Genomic DNA, 16,852 nt, shown 5'->3' with positions numbered 1-16,852 from the left:
CCCGCTTACCCTGGCTGTGCTGGGGGTCGGCGGGGGGCTCCGCGGCTGCTGGAGGGTTTCTGGGGGGCTTTGGGGGAGCGGGGGCGCAGCGAGCTTTCACCCGCGCGTCTCTCGCCGCTCCCGCGTCTAACTGGGCTTTTTTCCTGGTCAGCGGGCCCTTTTAAACTGCCCGCATGCGCAGTGGGCCAGCCGTCGAGGGAGCTGCTCTTAGGGCAATAAGAGGGCCCTGCCCGGGATTTGGGGGACCCTGCCTTACTGGAGGGGGGCTGGTGAGTACCCCCCCTCCTCTCTCTCTCTCCCTGGAGGGCTGGGCCAAGTAGGGGGCTGGGCCAAGTAGGGACAGATCTTGGTCTGTTGCTCTCCTTTTGAGTTTTTACATTGTTTTCTGTAGGAGAAGCGTTGGGCCACTGCCTTTTTTGGTGGATTGATTACTTGAGAGATTTGTTAGGAGTTTGAGACTGCAGCAGCTCCTGCCCCCCCCATTCCAAAGCTCTGTTGTTGCTCCCACATATCTGTGGCATGTTGCTCAGCAAGGTAGCTTCTGGCTTGGCAGTGAAAGGTCCTGGCTCCCAGCCTATCCCTCTGATCCCAGTACAACAAAAGCTTCCACTCCTGCACTATGAGCCAACCTTTCTTCAAAGACTATGGTAGCAGCACAGGTTCCAAGGAAGTGGTAGAGGATAACTTGGTTCATTGGCTCATGGCCAAACAGCAGTGTGGTGCTTCGAGTGTTGTGCACCAAAATCAAAGTTACTCTAGTTTCATGCCCAGCCTAGGTAAATTGGTATAGAGCTCAGGACATCCACTATCTCAGGTCAGTGTCTTAGCCAGTCAGCTATAGAGGAAGAAAAGAGAGAGAGAGAGAGAGAGATGGCACATTCACATGTAGAACATTTTCCTACCCTCTAGCTAAGTCCCATAGTAATGAGTTTCAGCTAACTCCATTCCTGGATATCTAATATCTAGGCTGGATCTGGACACAGCAACAGTGGCACTGGTTGCAAGAGTTCTTGTGGTCATCGCTAACCCTCTGTTGCTGAACAGGACTCTCTGCCCTGGATGTCAGTGGTAGGCCCCATCTCAAATGGCAGACACATCCACTACCCCTACAGACCACATGCTAGTTCTTCAGTCCCTAAGTTTGACATCTCTGCTCCATGTAGTCTTGCATATATGTCCTGGTTCATAAGGTTATGTGCACAGGAACAGAATGCCAACTTGTGCATTAGTGGCTTTTGGGGACTTTCACAACCCAGATCTGGAGACAGCCAAACCTCAAAGCCTACAATATAATGTTATGAATTCTATTTCACTTTATAAAGCCTTAAAGGCATGGAAGTAACATATCCTCCTCTTGAAGCTGGCCCACTGAGAAAGGGAGATATGTGGAACCAGGAGGAAGAGAGCAAGACAGAGGTGTGCAGCTCAAGTTGCTGCCTCAGGTGGGAGGAGATCTTGCCTTCTAGCTTGGACCCCTGATCCTACTGAATAGAAACTTTTCCAGTGGTGTGAATCCAGGGAATGTAGGGTACAACACGCCAGCTCCAAGAGAAGAGTTAGACAGAGAAATGGTTAAGGGCTGAGCTGTGATTTGGTGGTTACTGCCCTGTGCTAGGCAACAGGAAATGCTGGTTCCAAAGTCTTCTGTGCAAAAGGTGCCTAGAATCTGGGTCTCCTTCACCTGGAAGATTGTCCTGATCATGTGGCAGAAAGGTGTGAGAGCTGCCTTCCACAGCGGACTTATTTTGGGCAGATGGGCCTGCTGGGCAGTTGTATGTCACCACTGCAGTAATCACCAGGCCTAGTTAACACAGGTATGTGTGAATGAGATGAACTAAATACTGGACTTTATTGTGGAGCAGTAGACCCCCTCTGTAGTCCCTCAGTTTCTCTCTCTAACTCATCAACCAGCTCCCAATTCCCAACATTTGTAGTCTTCCAAGTAAAGGAGTGTCTCTAAATCACAGCTTCTGTCACTACAATTACAAGGAAATTAAATCCCAAATTGTGCAAAGGTGGCAATAATTTCAGTTCTGTGGTTCCACACCAGCCATAAAGACATAAAATGAAAAATGATCTAGCACTTAAATCTACCTAGCTGTCAATCCTGCCTTTCCTAACTTTCCCAATAATCACCATCTTGCTTCTTAGATGCAAGTCCATTTTCAGACTTGTGTATCTACAGGCAAGCCAGTCTCAGATAATGAACTGCATTTATGGTTCTTACTCAAGAAAACCTCCTGCTTCTCTGTATAGAAACTCTGCAAAGCTGAGGTGTGTGGGCCTGGTCCCCTACCAGAATTAGTATTATTCAGTTAATGTAGAGCACTGAGACCCATTGTAGACCCACTGATTTTTTCCCCCTTGCTATGTTCAAAAGTGACCCCTTGATCTGGGATTTGTTCCACACGCATGTTGGAAGAATGGCTGGTCCTCATTGATAAATGTCATCTAGGAGCAGTTAGGGCCTGGATTCCTTTTGCACCAAAAGTTCCTAAATGTTGAGATGCTTTCCCTCGTGAACTAAAATAAAAACATTAATATTGGACAGTTCCCACTACATGTAACCACAGAACTTAATTTAGAAAGAAATTAAACATTGTTTTCCCCTTTCACAAAATGTTGTGTTTTGCAGCCTCTCCCATCTTGAGCCAACAGAGGAAAAGACACCTCCTCAAGCAGAAGGCCACAGTTGTTCTTACATCTCTGTAAAGAAAGTTAGTGCAGGGCCTTACCTGTTTTTGAACTTTAATTAAAGACTTGGGAAAAGAGTCCCCAGGGCCTGGGAAAATTAATGTAATGGTTTTCTTTAGTGCCTTAAAATGCTCACTGCTTGGATGATGTAATTCTCTCAATGTTGATTCAGCATATAACAGGCTGGATTCCTTGGAGAATTACTTATGCTTTCAATCCCATAAGCACTTGATGTGGGTAGCTGTAGAAGTGAGTTGGAGATTCAGTGCTATTACTCTGTCTTAATTCGAGATTCTTTTTATGACCTCATCAGTGATCCAGTTTTTAGTCTATAGAAAGAACCACGAAGATCTTTTCATACTTCAAGCATGGACCTTTAATGTAATATTTTTAAATGTAATGGAATATTTCATTTTGGGAAAGGAAATGGTACTTAGGCACAAACAATTTTGAACTGATTGCTTTTTGCAAGAAAATAATATTAAGCAATATTACAGGATGGACAGGGCATATTAACTCAAATCCTCACTATCTGTGTCTGTAATGATGCAATGTTCTTTGACACTTGTTGATTTATGTGGGCCACCTTTCCTGGATAGTGCTTGGGAGATGGCCGCAGTTGCGTGTCGAGTGGGGCACTGGGTAGTGACACCAACCCAGACACGCTCGGGGATGCCAGGTGTAAGAGAGAGGGAGAAAGAGCGTGATACTGAGACAAATGGTATGTGAGGAAAATTTATGAGTTTACTTACAAGCCAACCAGATGATTAACGAGTTGAAGTAACTTGATGAATACAGGAACTAATTACAAGGACTATTTACAGTAGCAGGTGGACACAGACGACGTGGTGCGGGTAGAAAAAGGAACAAATGATGGGTAGCGGCGAGTGACAAGTAAGGTGTAGTCGTGATACAAGTATGATGCCTAGTTGGGCAACACACAGGGCGTTCCGGATTGTGTGTGGTCTAACTATAAGCTATAGCAGCCTATGCTAGAAATCTAGCTAGAAGCCTAGGGGTCTGTCCAGACGGCAAGACAGGTGATCAGGCTGTCTTTTTGATCTGATCCCAAGAACCGGAGTCTGGGAGCGTCTGGGGACCCTACGCCGAGGCGCGCAGTCCCCTTTATAGACTCCCTAGCCAATCAGGGTCCCCCCCTTGATGGAACACTCTGGAGGCCTCAGCATGCTGGCCTGGCCAGTCACGCTCTAGGGGTAACTCCTGACTGGTTAGGCTATAAGCGATCACGCACTGTCTGCATGATGGTGCATATTAAGGTCACATTCCTCCTCCACTGCGTCACCGAATGTCACTCACAGGTAGCCATGTCACTTAATGCCTCAAACAACAATCTGGTGGAGTCACATCACCTCCGGACAATTTACAAAAAGATGAGATTTATGGGAGTTGCTTGTTTCTTTCCATATTGCAATAAATATTGATCACAAAATTATGGTTCTGTTATAGGTGTTTCTTTACTAGAGTGATGAGGAAATGAATGTGTCCTAGGAATAGAAAAACCCAGTAGACTAAATCTGGAAGAGTTCCTGGCTCAAGAGATCAATATTCTCTCCTTTTGGAACTGCTCTCTCAACTACATAAGACTGATGAAGGTAAGTCTCTGTTTCCTAAGGTTTGCCAGTTACAGAGGTTTAGATTCTCAAAAATAGGTATGACCTTCTACCAACACCATAGCTCTTCTATTTGCTTTTGTTTACCTAATTTCAGTCATGATTTTTAAATCAAGGTCAGAGTAAATACTTCTTCATGTCCTAATTAGTAGCATCCATAATAACATGTATTAATTTTAGCAGAAAAATTTAAAATGTGATGAGCATTATATGTAAAGGATATAGATAACTTCATGAATTAGTTGGACAGTCCCTCTTTAACTAAAGCAGAATGTTCCCGTTAGGGAAGCTCCATAAACCAGACCCGTGTCCATGGCAGTAGAAGCAGCAGTTTACAGAATGCTGAAAGGGGTGAAATCCTGGTTGTACAGACATTATGGAGAGAAGCCCTATTAATTACCATTAACTGAGCCATAATTTCATTGAAAGTCTCTAATAAGGATTTTTTATTCTGATCTCATTCAAATATTCATGTCTAGTTCTTTTGAATCCATCACCTAGCGAGATCATGCAAAGTTTGCTTTGGTTTTTTTATGTGCCTCACAAGAATGAATCACATAGAGATTTGGATTTCAAAGATTAACCTTTGGGCTCTGTTCCTGGAAGCCTCCTGCCTGTGCGAGACTTTGCACCCTGTTATTGTATTGAGTGGAGCTAGAGGCTCCTCTATCACCCATGAAGCTGAGCATGCGCCAAGCTTTGCAGGATCAATACAAATGGCTTCTCTAAACTGTCTCCCTTATTTCACAAGCTACCCCGTGGACCCTGCTGGGGTTGGTAAAGGGCATGTTTCTGAGTTGCCTGGGTCCTTTGTTTCCTTTGTTAAATCTTTGGCTGCCTCCACATGCGCTCACTGGTGTTCTAACTAGAATGCATAGGAGTGCACTTGATTAATTAAGTCTGCTCTGTATTCTAATTGGGAGGCTCCAGCATTGCCACAGCATCACATGGACTAAGCTCCCACATGTTGTAAAATGGCCATGATGCACTTTATCTAAACCTCACTGAATGAGGTTTAAATAGACCATCCCACTGCCATTTTTAAATGTGGAGGGGCGTAATACATGTGACAGTCAGTTTAATTAGAGCAGCTCTCCAGGAACTGCAGCTGTTGTAGCAAGGTATTTAGCAGACTTTGTGGGCATCTCTTAAGATGACTATGCACATTTCTGCTACGGTCACAAACTCGTCACCCTCTTGGGCTATCAAGCCTGCACCTTAGCACCCGCACCACCCCAGCCCCCAGCTGCTTGGCCAGAACATGCAGGGTGATGACAGAGCTCTGGTTCCCCAGACCTGCTGGAGAGGACCAGAGGGATGCATTAGGGGGACAATAACAAAGATAGGACAGCGCTGGAGGAGAGGCAGATTACAACACACACAATATGGCTGGATGTGCCTGTTTCAGTCACGGTGCAGAAAGTGGGACTGAATTGCATAGTCCTTCAGCCAAAAAGGTACTGAAGACCACAGCCAAACAATTGCTTATATTGTTCTAAAGAAAAAAAAATCTTATTTGTATAAGGAATTCAACAGTAGGGAAAAGAACAGAAAGGAAGCAAAAAGGGTTTTTTAATTAAAAAAAAAAAAAATCTTGCAGAATTAGTCTCCCAACCCCCATCTAACACAGGCACATTGAATCATTTGGGCAGGAGCCCTAAAGCCTTCCTGCTGAAGCTGTTCTAAGGGGGACCAGCAGGCAGCGAGGTGCTGAAGGCACCGTCCCAAAGGGAAGCTAGGCTGATTTCTGCTGCCACTGCTGTTTCCCCTGCTTGGAGCAGACAGCCCTTTTGCAAGTGGGCCACAAATCTGGCATCACTAGGTTTGTCCAGTACAAAACATGCACATCCTCTCGGTTTTCTCTCCTTATTTCCTTCAGGACCAACCAAAAGAAGTGCAAGTGGAGAGACAAAATGCAACAGAATTTATTCTGCTGGGACTGCTGAATCACAGCAAAGTCCACATGTTCTTCCTCGCTCTGATTTTGCTTGCCTTCATTACCGCTGTGTCTGGGAATATTCTCCTCACATTTCTAATTCAAGTGACTCCCTCCCTTCACACTCCCATGTACTTTTTTCCTCAGCCAATTGGCCTTCATGGACATCTGCCCCAGCCTGTTTATAATCCCCAAAATGTCAGTGGACTTTCTGATCCCAGGCAAAACCATTTCTGTGGCTGGCTGCGGGACTCAGGTTTTCCTCATGTTGACCATTGGAGGGGGAGAATGCCTCCTTCTAGCAGTCATGTCTTATGACAGGTATGTAGCCATTTGCAATCCCTTGCAATACCCCGTCCTCCTGAGCAGACGAATCTGCCTCGGCCTGACAGCTGCAATATGGATTTGTGTACCCATCAATGCTTTGATTCATACCATGTATGCCATGCGTCTGCCCTACTGTGGCTCAAAATCCATTGACCACTTCTTCTGTGAGGTTCCTCCCCTTCTCAAATTGTCCTGCTCCGACACCTCCACCTATGAGACTGTGGTATTTGTAAATAGCATTGTTGTCCTCTTCATCCCTTTTTCCATCATAGTAGCCTCTTACACATACATCCTCTCTACCGTCCTGAGGATGAAGTCAACCACAGGACAGCAGAAAGCTCTGGCCACTTGCTCCTCACACCTGACTGCGGTGGGGCTGTTCTACGGGGCAGCGATGTTCACGTACATGAAACCCAATGCTGACCACTCAACACGGCAAGACAAGATTGTGCCTGTGTTTTACTCCATTGTCACCCCCGTTCTGAATCCTGTCATATACAGCCTGAGAAACAGGGATGTTTTAGGAGCCCTTAGGAGGATGGTTGGAAAATACTGAGTCCTCTAGTAAAATTGATAATTGTAGTTTCCTGTTATGTGACTGGTCTGATCAAAGACAAGAGAATATTCTGGAAGATTCAGAACAAAGAAACCTTAAATTTTTGAGGCCTCTGCGTTAACTGTCTGTGTCCTTTTGCAAAACAAGGGCATTCAGACTCCTCTATCACTTGATCCTTTCAGAAAAGCCTTCCAGCCCCTGTTGCAGCAGATTTAACCAGATTATTGCAAGACTACGTGGGATTGGAAACCTGCATAGCCCATGTCCTGCAAAAGGATGAAATTCTCTTGCAGGACATAGGTCAAGTGTTCAAACACACACATGCCCAGCAGCCACTTTTCCAGGTGGAATTGGGCTTCTCCTACCCACATCTGTTTTAAACCTGTTAAACTTCACAGAGCTCAACAGTCGAATCCTTGGGTTTTACCAGAGACGGGAGGGGAGAGGGGGGGAGGGGGAGGAGAAGGGAGAGTGAGAGGAAGAGCTTCATTTGAATTGTCATCTTTCTTTCTTTGATAGCTTTAATCATGAGAAATGGGAACTCACTATTGACAAGTAGGTTTATATATTTTGTCTGAAGTAGATGAACTTGGTTAATGCACTGCATCACTAAAAAGGAAAGAGAGAAGAATAGGAAGCTTCCTAACTTTACATCCATAATGAGACTTTGAACATGGAGGCAGTGAAAAGGAAAGGGTTTCTTTCTCTGTACCTGGAAGAACTGGAACAGACTGGGATACAACATTTACTGAATGCAGGTACTGATTCAAATAAAATAATTCACGAATGGCTATAATCCTCCATTCCCCTCTCACTTTTAGAATTGACCCTGTAGCAGATTTGGGGGTTTTCTTATCTCAAAAACCTTTAAGCTTCATGTAGCTCTTTATTTCCTAGACACACTTGCTTCTCAGGAGCCATCAGCAACCTAAACCAGCACTCAATAGCTTAACTCAACATAGCCCATAAACCTTTGGGTAAGTTCCCCCTGATGTTGGCCTTTTCATCTAAACTCTGGAGCTACGTATGTAATGAGAGAATTGCTGAGCTTGTATTACATTGCAGAGAAGTTCTTTCCCTGGGGGCGGCTGCCTGGTGGGCGCAGGGGCAGTCATCTGGGCATATCACTTAGGCCCCAGCTTAGTTTGATGAAGGCAAGCAGTGCAACATCTTCCACAGAGGGCACGCCTGGAAGTGAACATAGAATGACCTGGGGAGGGAAGATGGGGTCTGAATCTATTCCCTGGTGAGCATACGCCTGCTGCTCTGAGATCAGCAACTGTATGAGAAAAGTCCTGGCCTCAGAGCACAGAGATGAATGACCTGCTCCTTGAGGCTGCTTGAAGGTAATGGGGCAAGAATTGATCCTAGTCATCCCTCCGGCTGTCAACAGGAGCTTGAGGAGGGGGGGTGGGCACCAAGCCCCTCTGCTCTGCCGCAGTCAGGGTAGGGCCAGGACACAGAGCATGGCATTTCCTATGCTCCCATGCCCTCCACACCTAGCTTCCAGTTCGCGCTGCACAGTCGTGGCACTGCCCAACCCTGCTTTATCGTACTGCCACATCATCCTTTCCCCTCCCTAGCCAAAAGAAGGAGTGACATGAACCCAGAGCTTCACTCTGAGGATTATGGCCTTGGTCCTCTTGCTTTCAACCTCTCCTATGCAACCTGCTGCAATCCAGGACAGCTCTGGGCAGTGCAGGGCTGCTGGGGAGGGAGAGGAACGGCCCCAGCTTCCCTCATGGTTGAGCTGTTAACTCCTGACACTTGACATGGTCCTTCTCTTCCAGCACCCAGCAAAGGTAACTCTGGTTTTGTCCCAGGTGGGGATCTTGGCTCCAGCCTTGCCGTTAACACAACGAGGAGAAGGAAAACAATTCAAGTTCCTGATGCGTCGTCCACTTCCAGTGTCCTCTGGGAGTCCACCGCCCCAACTGGGTGCTCCTGTGTTGGGACCATATTGTTTCTGTCCCTGAACACAAACAGATCTGTCCCAACCTTTTCTCAAAGGGGTGTTGGGATCTCACGAGGCTGCAGCATGTCCTCGTTTGCTCACCCACTCCCAATGCACCCTTTTGCACCCCCGTGTTCTCCTTTCTATTTTGTACCAACCAAGGTCACTAAGGGCATCCTAAGTCCAATTCATTTTTAAATTATTAATTAAAATTTGGGGTCAAACTAAATGGGAGGTAACTTGAGCTTTGGGAATAAGGAAGGCCTGGCATGGGACTGTGGGTCCCTCCACCTCTTGTCCCTGCAAAAAAAGGGAAGAACAGGGGAAATGTTAGGAAAAAGCTCAAGCTGCCTGGTGTCTGGGCATAAATATCTCCTTCGTGGTCTCTGTTGTGCCCATGCTGGCTGCAAACTGTGCTGGTCTGGGCTGAGCAGGACACTGCCTCACTTCAGCTGTCATTTTCTGCCAGTGCCCACAGTTATTCTGGCACTTTCCAGTTGTGCGGGATGGCCGTAGTCTCCCTGCATAATAGCATGCAGCCTCCTCCCTTCCCTGCAGGGCTTTGTCACCCTCATCCTGATGGGCCCAAAAAGCTCCTTCTTTCGGGGCCCAAGCGGAGCCTCAGTCCCAGACAAGACCCTCCCTGGGGAAGCTGCCTGGGGTGGATGGTATTTCCCACAACACCCTTGCATATGAACACAGACTCCCAAGTGCAGGCCCTTTTCTCTGTGTGTGTGTGTTCGTACGCATCCATCATCCACAGCCCAATAACCCCATGAGTGACCTCTCACCAGGCACACAAACACACCTACCCCTTGAAAGCACAGGGCAGAGCTCCAGGACTTCACCTTTGGACGCAGTACCCACAGTTTCTCTATTCCATGCAGTCGGACACGGGCTTTTTCCAGCTCCTCCAGCTGCCGTTTTCGTCGGTACCATTTATGGACAGGGAGGAAAGCCCGGCAGCTCTGAATTTTCAGGCAGTCCTGGAGACTGGTGACATCCTGCCAGGAAACAGAGAGAGTCCTTTAAGCACCTTAACATGGCCATGGGCTGGGGATCCTTCTGCACACTCTGTGGGATCCCGAGGGGGTGGGAGGCTGTGCCGTCCTGCACACTGTCGACAGCAGCCCCAGAAATCACAGGCCCTGGCAGGCAACTCAGACTCTGCGCAGGGTTGCCCAAGAGGGCTCCTGCCCAACCTGCCTGAACACAGCCTTTCCTGGAGCAACAGGAGGCCTGAGGCACTATTAGCTCCTAGGCACTGGAACGAGACCACATGGGAGTAGTGCTCAAAGCACAGGGCTCCCAGGCCCCATCCATAGCTCTGCCAATGACCCTTATGCAGCCTCTGCCTTGGTTTCCCCATCTCCACAAGCAGATCATAGGCACATGGTTGGAAATGCTCAGGTCATGCCACACTCACCTGGTTGGTGCTGCCAGGCACCAAATGTCTGTCCATTGCCCTTGTCTGGCCTTGCGGGGGGGAGCTGGTCTTAGACCTGGCAGGAGGGGTCCTCAGGCTTTCAGGAGGGGTTAGCGGGATTAGCTTGTTTTGCCGGCTGCCCCAGACCTGGAGCTCTGGGAGCTGGAGGAAGGGAAGAGAGGATTGGCAGAAGGCACTCTGGGGCCCAGGCTCTCCGGGTGAGGATGACATACTCTTTTGCAGTTTGTGGGCAAGCAGTAGGGGCACTTTTGCTATGTACACCATGGTCCTGAAGTCCTGTGTCCTGTCAAAGACTAGTATAGTCCCTGCTCCCCACGGGAAAGCTCTGCTTGTTCTGAGGCCAGGTGCTTTGAGAGGTAATATTGTACAGCCTGAAGCTCCTGAAATCTTCAGCAGCAGGAACTGAAGGGAGAAGGTGAGTATGAGGACATGGGAGGCAACGTTTATATAATTATTTGGGGCTGTATTGTTCAGAAATCGCACATGGTTCTGCAGAAGACCAGGTGAAGGATCCTTACAAAGCTGTTTGGCCAGATCTGATAGGAATGAACCACCATTAGCATGTCTAGAGGACGGCCAGATGGCACCAACCTTGGGCAAGAGTTGCACTCTCCAGCCCTCAACAACACCTTGCTCAGGGCACTACATTTCTCATCGTGCTTCTGCAAGACAGGCAGTCACTCCTGCAGGTTGGCAGAAGCCCAAACATGAGATTTAAATGTGATTCCATTTCAAGAGCCCAAACTACAGACCAGGACCATAGGGGTCTACACTACAGGGATGGAGAAGCAGCAGGAAAAGGAAACAGAAAGCAACACGCTAGAAGACAGTCAAAAGAGACACACAAATTGAACAGCAAGAGGTTGCAAAGACCCCCAAGCACACGAGATGGGAGAACATGCACAGACCCAGACAGTGTCCTTGCACTGGAAAGCCACAGGTGAGAGACAGATCCAACGTGCAAGACTTCCCAACCTAGGACAAGAGAAACGATGGAGAAGCCCTAGCAAGCCACTTACACGCACTGGGCGGGATCCTGGTCCTCCCTCCATTCTTCTCTTTTTCCTCAAACTGTCCTTATAAACCAGGGGTGTCCAACCTTTTTGAATGTAGGGCCGGATCACAAACTTTTTATCACTCGGTGGGCCAGTGAGCCATATTCGAAGACCTCACAGGAAGTGATGTCACGTGACCTTTGACAGAAGTGGCAGGAAGTGACAATCAAATGGGTCTGGAAATGTGGTTTAAAATCCAAAATAAGCATGCATGCATGTGTATGTGCCCACGTGTGTGCATGTGTGCCCTCCCTTGTATCTCTCCATCCTGCATGTCCTGGTCTGGGACAAATGCAGCCTCTGGGCCAGGCTCCTTCTGCCTCCCGCCCAGCCTGGCTCCGGCAACCATGCAGCCTGCATTGCCGGCCCGGCCCCGAGGTGCCCCCAGCTCCGCGCGGGAACTTACCCCGTGCCTCCATCCACCCTGCACGTGGGCAGGGCACAGGCCATGCTGCAGCTCCCCCGGCCACGGAGCAGGTGCCGCGGGCCAGATAAAAATGGCTTGGTGGCTGCATGGCAGCCCACGGGCCGTATGTTGGACAAGCCTGTTATAAACTATGGGGTATCTTATCACTAGGGGATATTAATAATTTCTCAAAAAATAATTCCTACTACTTCTAAGATAAATCTACTGACTATATAATTGTAACAGACTGCCAGCGCGGGCTCGCCAGATCGGCTCGAGATACTTACCCTGGGCTAGAAACAGTGCCGGTGAAGTCCGAGCGACCCCAGGGGTTGAACAGGGGAGCCTGGCCCTGTGGAGAAGGGGAAGCCAGTCGAAAGAAGGGGTTTTCAATCGCCTCATTCTCAGGGAAGGGGGATGGCCAGGGTTGGGGGCCCGCCACCCTGAGCCCTGTTTGGCCGGCTTGCAAGCCAGGGAGGGACTGCCGGAGGGGATAAAAGCAGCAGCCGAACTGGCGTGGGGGCTGCTGACAGTGACTCCAGGGAACAATGCAGGAGGCCCAAGAAGAGCTGGGTGAGCTGACCCAGCGGAGGGAGCAGAGAGACCCCTCTGAAGAGGCTCGACGGCCCTGGGAGAAGAAGGCAGCAGCAGTCGGCCGTGCCTGCAGCCCTGCAGCAGAGAGGGAGCCGTGGCCAGGGCTTGGGCCAGAGAGCTGGTGCTCCAAGGCCCCATCACAGTGTGCTGGACGTGCCGGGTGTCCTGGAGGCTGGGGGCAGCAGTCGGCCCCCTACTCCACCGCGGAGAAGAGGCAGCAGCCTGGAGTGCAGGCGGCATCCTTATCCGGAGCAGGGAGCTGGGCCGGTGAGTTGAGGAAACCCCTCACCTTTCCTGGGGAAGCGGGACAGGAGCAGGCAAGACACTGGGATCCTGAGTAGCAGCAGAGCACCTGGACGAGGGTCCCTGGCAGCTCGGGGCGCAGGCCGGCGCTCGGAGGGGGATTGGTGAGCCGCGAGGCGTGTGGGGTGCCCGGCCAGCCATCTGGAGCAGGGGTTTAGAGCAACGACCCCGGGGAGCTGCCTGTGCTGCTGACCCTCTGCCACTGACTGCCCCAGAGGGGACTCGGTCCTGTCCCTTATTCTGTTGTTGATTGTCATGGGATGGAGTCCCTGAGCTTTGTGCTTGGGTCATGCTGATTGCTGCAGGAGCCTACTCTGCTGCTTGTTGCTTGCCTTTTTGGTTGCCACCTAGGGTTGCCCTTCAGCCTCTTTGCAGGGTTCGGGTTTGATACAATTTGATTGCTGCAGACCAGAAGAGCTTAACCTGTTGCAGTCTGTCACTTACTGGGAAGTCTGTGGGAGGGGCTGGGAGTGAGCACCTTGCTTCCTTGTGGTAGCGTCTCAGCAGTGGCTGCCAGCTGCCAGTTACCCGACCTGTGGGTCTTGAGTCAAGGGTTGACTAATGCATTTTGGTTTGTTTTGTGGTTCTGGTTGTGCCATTTAAGTGCACTTGTAAGTACCTTTCCTGTTATTCTTGTTTTGTAAATAAAGTGTAAATAGTTAAATCAGTTAAGTGTTACACCTTCTTGGGACCATGGGCTGCTGTGTGGGGAGTGGGGGCTGGCTGGAAAGTAAATTGGTGCCAGCTGGAAGCCCTGCCCCACTCTCACCACACCATCCCCGATATTGGGCAGGGGTGCCAACTATTGGGCTGCCACCCGGGCTATAATCTATTAAGCTACAAACTATATAAACTAATATTAACCTGCTAACTAAGCTACTAACAATATAAATCCTAATCACTAATACTAGAAATAAAGACAACAACAAATATAAAGCAACACCTGGAAAACCTAGTCAGACTAAACACTCTTTCTTGAGGGATACCAGCAGAGGTATGAGAAGAAATACTTGACACTGCCTTTTTCCCCCCTCACATTACAAGCCTCTATGGTTACGTGATGGCACATGTCATTAAGGAGCATTTGTCATAAAGCAACCTGTGTCAGGCCCTGTACCTGGGGTTTCCAACCAGGCTGCCTCGGATATCCATTTTTCTTTCAAGTGTACACATGCATTTGAATTTCTGTGTAAATAAAAAAAAAGGACAGCGGGGCAAGTGGAAGGGATAATCCTCCGTTTCCTGTGCCTCCTCTTGCCATCTTCCCCATGCCTGTCCCACCAAAAGGAGAAAAAAATATTTTCCTGAAAGACATTTTGGCTTGCCATCTGATCAATAGTTTATTTAAATCCTTCCCAATGACTTGAGAAAAGTGATGCTTTTTCATGAAATCCCATTTTCCTAAGCTCCTGCGTAGGATCAGGTAGCAAAACATGTCTGATTTTCCCTGTACACCCCTTGAGAACAGGGTGTCGGAGATTTTCCTTTGAATGTCTTGGTTTTCTGTGGCTGGATTCCCTCTTTTTGCCTTTACGTTTAATTTTATGGCTGTAACAAAACAAAAACTTAGCGGGCAAATAGGTCCTTGTAAGGATCCTGCGCTCTAAAACAGTGGTGTTAAATTCATCTGGCAGTTTTCCCGGGTCCAGTCCATGGCTAGCTAAGGGTTCTCCTTCATTTCTGTGGATCTTGGTTGAAGTCTTGCAACCTGGTTCTTTCTCCCCTGCAGCAACATGTTCTCCCATCTCATGCTTGGTGGTCCTTGCAATCTCTTGCTGCTGTGAGTCTCTTCTGGCTTTCTTCTAGCCTTGCATTTTCTGTTTCTTTTCCCTCCTGCTTCTCCATCTGTTTAGTGTAGGCCTCAATTCTCCTGGTCAGTAACTTGGGCTCTTGGAAGGGAATCACTGTCCGGTCTCATCTTTGGGCAACTGCCAACCTGAAATAAGGACCAGCCTTATTACCCCAAAGTGCACCCCACCTCCCAGTCACAACCATCACCTCCCTGGCTCTGTTCAGGGAAAGAGAAGGTGAAATCCTCAGGGACCAAAGTCATTGCCATGGGAATGCACCACAGCTTCCTCCCGCACAATACACGCCTGCCCCAGCTGCAGGGGAGCCAGCAGTCCCTTGCTCCTGTGGTGCTCCAAAGGTACTTTGCAGTGGTCCCTCTAAGACAGGACTTCAGAGCTGCTTCTCTTATTCAGAGTTACTGCTGTAACATTAAGTTGTTCGAAAGATTTTGCAATGGCTTTTCATGCCATAAATGGGTTTCATTAACACAGAGAGAGAGAGAGAGAGGGAGAGAGAAAGGACAGGCGTTTGCCCTCCAGGGAATCTCGTTCCCTATGTACGAAGATCACTGCAGCCGGACACCTCCTGGATTTAACAGGCTTCTGCCCAAGTCTCAGCCCCGCTAAAAGGGATCAAATACAATAGAATAACCTGTCACCCACCTCCTGAGTCCAGCAAACACTTTGAAGCATGTCCTGGAGCTTCTCTAGTATCAGAGTTCAAATGAATCCAAAAAGGGGAAGGACAGGCAATCCTTTGCAGATATTATTCAAAGGCACACATTGTCTCCTCAGCCAGTGTCTGTCTATCTTCACATTTTTAAGGCCAGCAAGTTTTAACCAGCAGCTTGGCCCTGCTGTGTATGCGGGTGACTGAGGCTGTGCGAGAGCAAAGGGAATGATCAGACCGGGTCAGCAATAGCAAGTGGGAAGTATCATTCCTATTTATAGGAACGTCTGGGGCAAAGCTCTACCCAGGAGCACTTTTACAATCTGTTCTCCGATGCCTGATGCCAAAAGCTTGCAATTGAAGACATTTTTCTTCGGTGCAAAAATCTTGTTGATCTAATAAAATATATCATCTTTACTTTGAGCCCTGATTACTGCAGATGTGGAGATACTCTTTGGTTCACTGCCCCAGCCAGAAACTTCAACCAAGGAAAGCTTACTGAAAATGGTGTTTGCTAACCGGCTTCTCCTGTCACTCATTCTCCCACGGCGTATGATGAGCTCTTGCTGCCATGTTTCAAGACACCAACTTTCTTACGTGACAGGAAGGCACATGAGCACAATCTAGCATCTTACTGGGGAAGTACAGGCACACCTCTACCTGGAGTCAACCAGACATGATGAGATCTCATATAAGAGACACACTTTGCCTCCAGCTTTCATGAGTTTTGCCCCAGAACAGGCAGGGGACAGGTTGCAGCTGGACATACAAAATGCAGGGCTAATTTTAGAAATTTTTAGCCTAAACAAACACTGTTCCCAGGGAAGTGAGGTTATTGTTTCATCCACCATACTGTCTGTCATTTGTTCCACAGGAGAAGAAACCCTGCTGGGTGCCTCAGTTGCTAATGGTAGTCTCCAGTAGAAGTGTGCACAATCCCTAAGGACTTGTCCAGGACTTCAGGCACAGCCACACGAAGAGGAAATGAAGAGTGGGAATGAAACTTCTTCAGCAGATTTAATTGTGCTGGGACTCCTGAACCAGACCAATGTACACATGTTCTCCTTGACTGTCATCTTATTAGCCACATACTTTTTCCTCAACCAGTTGGCCTTCATGGACATCTGTCAGATGCTAATTGTGGTTCCCAAAATGTTAGCAGACTTCCTGACCCACACACCCCCATTTCTCCAGTTGGATGTAAGACACCAATGTTTCTCACACTGACAATGGGTGTATCAGAGTGCCTCCGTCTGGCAGTCATGGATTATGACAGATACCTAGCTGTTAGCAACCCCTGCCATACCCCTCATGAACAGGAGCGTTTGCTTTTTTTTAGCTGCTGGGGTATAGATGGGAGCATCTGTAAATGCCTTGATTTAATCAGCGTTTACCCTGACTCTCCCTTATTGTGGCTCAGAAGAGACTGACCACTTCTTCTGTGAGGTCCCAGCTCTGCTAAAATTGTCCTGCTCTGACACCTCTCAGT

General features: G+C 48.5%; 1 pseudogene; it reads left to right on the top strand.

The window, feature by feature from the left end:
• Window positions 1–4,166: 4,166 nt before the first annotated feature.
• On the top strand, window positions 4,167–7,945 carry LOC132244079 (olfactory receptor 2T27-like; annotated as a pseudogene).
• The last annotated feature ends 8,907 nt before the right edge of the window (window positions 7,946–16,852 follow it).

The sequence above is a fragment of the Alligator mississippiensis genome, chromosome 11 (assembly GCF_030867095.1).
Source record: "Alligator mississippiensis isolate rAllMis1 chromosome 11, rAllMis1, whole genome shotgun sequence".
In the NCBI taxonomy this organism is placed as follows: domain Eukaryota; kingdom Metazoa; phylum Chordata; order Crocodylia; family Alligatoridae; genus Alligator; species Alligator mississippiensis.
Note: the sequence above shows the minus strand (reverse complement) of the source record. Positions and strands in the feature narration are given on the sequence as shown.